The sequence below is a fragment of the Stegastes partitus genome, unplaced genomic scaffold (assembly GCF_000690725.1).
Source record: "Stegastes partitus isolate 25-593 unplaced genomic scaffold, Stegastes_partitus-1.0.2 Scaffold1054, whole genome shotgun sequence".
Classification (NCBI taxonomy): Eukaryota; Metazoa; Chordata; class Actinopteri; family Pomacentridae; genus Stegastes; species Stegastes partitus.
In genome coordinates this window covers 266,176-269,863 of record NW_007578785.1, presented here as the reverse complement: position 1 = coordinate 269,863, position 3,688 = coordinate 266,176, and positions in this window count along the sequence as shown.

Genomic DNA, 3,688 nt, shown 5'->3' with positions numbered 1-3,688 from the left:
TGTGTGTGTGTGTGTGTGCAATGCGACTGCAGCTCTGTGGGTGTGGACTGTTATGGCCTCTATAACCATGGTTGCACTGTTTGTTATGACTGTCTGCTGTGATGCTGTCCTGCATGTCTGAGCAGCAAACACACACACACACACACACAAGGGATGTATTCGCACCATGTCTCAGTTATATACTGCGCGCCGTCGTCTCTAAACTGTCTGCTGATGATGATTAATCGTGTCATTTTGCCCCGTGAACAACCGACCAAACCGTCTAAAGCTTGTTGTTGTGCTGGTTCGAGCTCCTTCTGCTTCGTCCGGTTGGGCTGTAATATTGCGCGTTGCAGACGTCCCATTACTGGCCGCCGTGCTTATGCAGTCTGAAAGTAAAAACACTGAAATATTAATGAGCCATCATGTGTTACGACCGAGAGTTTGGATTCCATAGAACCCACTTTGGCATTCTTGCATCCTGCTGTTGGTGATCATTAGCGCCGTTTTCATTTTGTTTTGTTAAAAAGACTGATTTTCAGCCAAAGCTACGCTGACAACTTCGTCAGCAGCCCTTTGCATCAAACGTTCACCATTTTGCATTGATGCCAAACAGGAAAAAGCCATTAGGGAGAAGACAGAAAGGCCAATTTGTTCAATGAAGACAGCAGAATGCAAAGTTGTGTTTTGTTTGTGTTTTTGGAGAAAGATGAATGTTGGCACTCTTATCTTGATGAGGAAAATTTCTCTCATGATTTCTTTAGTGAGTGTTTAGTTGAAGAGAAGTCTCAGTTTAGCCACCTTGCCGAGGACCGGAAGGCCTTCCTTACAAAAGAACTAAGTTTGCGGCAGATGTGCAGGTATTTGTTGTGAAGATCTTAGTTTGCAGTCACAAGTTTGCCAAGAGTCATGCCTGTGAAGATTCTCAGTCATCCAGGTCGTGGATATTCTGGTAGATTAATGGTAGCAACTGGACCTGCTTGAGTTCCTTGAAGACGTTTCAAGCTTCATCAGTTCTGACTGACTAGTATCTGGAACTCCCAACTAGTCATTCAGAACTGATGAAGCCTCTTGGATGAGAGGTGAAACGTCTTCAAGGAACTCAAGCAGTTGCTACGATTAATCTACCAGAATTTGCTAAGGGTTGGAGTCTGAGTTTTATTCTTTGGGATATGCTAATCCCTCTCTTACATCTCTGTCCCATAAAACAGTTGCGCAAAGAGTTCCTTTGGTTTAAATAATTAGAAATCTGCTATTCCTAGTAAAGGGAGATTGAGCATGAATGGTTGTCTGTATTGCCCTATGATTACTACCTGTCAAGGACGTAGTATCAGCCTGGCTCGAATCCAGCTGCCCTTTGACCCTCTGATGGATGAAGTAGATGTCCGTTTGTTAGGATGTGATTTATCTGCCTTCTGCTGACACTGTTTCTGGGTTCGAGCCTCTGATTAACTAAATCTGAGTGTTCTTAAGTTGTCATTCTACCACCATACAAACTTTTATTAGCACTGTTCAGTCATTCATTTAGACTAAACTTTCAATAACTCACATTGTACACGACTCTGTGGCCCGGACACAAATGCTTTAAAGCTTCAGAAAATATCAATTGAATGATATGATCAACGAAATCGGTTTGGAGGTTTAGCAAACAAATCAAATCATGTAACAACATCAGCATCAGTCAACTATTAACCTCGTGTTGCGGTCGGTGTTGTCTTGGATACTCTCTTAACTGCAGTGTTTAGTTCCTTCATGCCACTCACTGATGTTGTACCTCGATGACTCGCCCTTAACTTTCACTTTCTTTTTAGAACAAAGCATCAATTTCACCTGTTATATCGGCCCACCAACACACTGGTGGCTATCCAGTTGGTGGCAGATGATTCTACGTCAACTAGCCTGACCTCGCTAACCCTCCAAAACCTGCTGCTGGTACAAATTTAGCCAACTAGTGAGGAAACTTGGACAGCTGGACACCATAACCAGTTAATAGGAGACATTTGCACCAATTTACGGCTAAGTGGTTAAACAGTCAAGCAAAACTCTCTGACAAAATCAATGGCCTTCTGTCGTCTATGACTGCAAGAATTTCGATGGTAAATCTGCTGAAAGGCTCGAAACAGTTTGTGGGAAATGTAGGACATCACAGATACGGCGACTCGAGGTAAAATCTTGCAGAAAACGAACCGTACACAAGGTGGATTTTAGTGAAAAGCAGATGCTCCAAGTCACAAAGGTCTGTCAAAGATATTATGACTTAAACAGGGGATTTTTTCCCCTCTGCTTCGTCGGGTGTGTCCAGTTTTCTTGTCACATAACAGAGCTACATAGAGACGGGGGGTCAGAGTTGATGGCCGGCAGCCATCATGTTATGGGGTTTAAAGGTCGCGGTTGGTGGCTGCTGAGCAGATGGAGAAGATTTCACAAAGCCTAGAGTGTGTGTGTGTGTGTGTTTTGTCTTTTTTTTGGGAAGAAGTCAGTCATTGTACGGCGCTTATCAGTGAAGCACAAAAAAAAGGCAGAGCTGCATCTCCGCTCTCTTTGAAGCCTTCCTCGCTTTTATCACAACTTCACCGCACTTTAGTATTAATGCGTGTTAGTGGATATGTATCAAGATCTATGGCGCACTCACAACACACAGGATGTAGATCTGGCCTTTGAAAGCTCTTGTGTTTGTGTGTGTGAGAGAGAGAGTGAATCCTGCATTTAGCAGCCAGAAATAGCCTCTTAGGAAATCAATGTTCCTCTCCCAGTGGCGCTGGGAGCTGTCTCCTCTACAATGGAGGGACTGTCCTGTTTCCTGCACCCTAGAGGGAATGTGTGTGTGTTTGTGTGTCTGTGTGTGCGTATAGATAGAGGGATAGAGCGAGAAATCTTTGCCGTGCCTCAGTTCTGCATCATCAGCTAACAGGAGACATAAAAACAGGGGGCAGAAAATGAAAAATAATGAGGGCGAGAGCAGCAGAATGTGGACTCAGTGTGTTCCTACACTTGTATGTGCGCATACATGTGTGTGTGTGCGATTTCAAGTCAGCAGCGTGAACTACTCGACCTGAATCGAACTTCCTTTCTCCTTTATTAAGTCGCTCCAGGATCTATATACGTACGAGTGTGTGTTGCTGTGTGTGTGTTTGTGTGTGTGGCCCTCTAATTAGTCGTGTCATGAAAGAGGCGATCGACCTCACCTGTGACAACACTCCGGGCCTCTGATCTGCGACGGAGAGCGAGCGAATCACTGAGATCAGAGAAATGGATCGTGGAGCTCAAGGATGGCGCCCTGTTTGTTCTCTTTGAAAGCCGCCGGTCTGCTTGCTTCCTCTCGCCAAGACTGACCGACTCCCCGTTGACACACAGTAAATGGGATAAAACGTAATAATGATACAGCTCTTAGAAGCTTTCCAGTTGATGTTATGTGGTGTGTTTTCAGCTTCTTTTTTTTTTTACAGCTACTCCTTTTCCAGAGATTGTTTGCGGCAGAAATGTCTTTTTTGGGGCCTCCGGCGTCACATGATGAATTGTCGTACGAATGGTCTTTCTCAGAATCTCTTCCCGGTGGCTGTGTGAGGTCACGCTTCCATTTGTAGGGTTTTATGAGGGTGTAAACAAGCAGATTAACTTTGAGATGCATAGAGACATCTGTTACCCTGAGTAGTCATATGTGTCTTGCACGCTTAGTTGTTGACTTTAGTTGTTTTTCCCTTTGAATTCC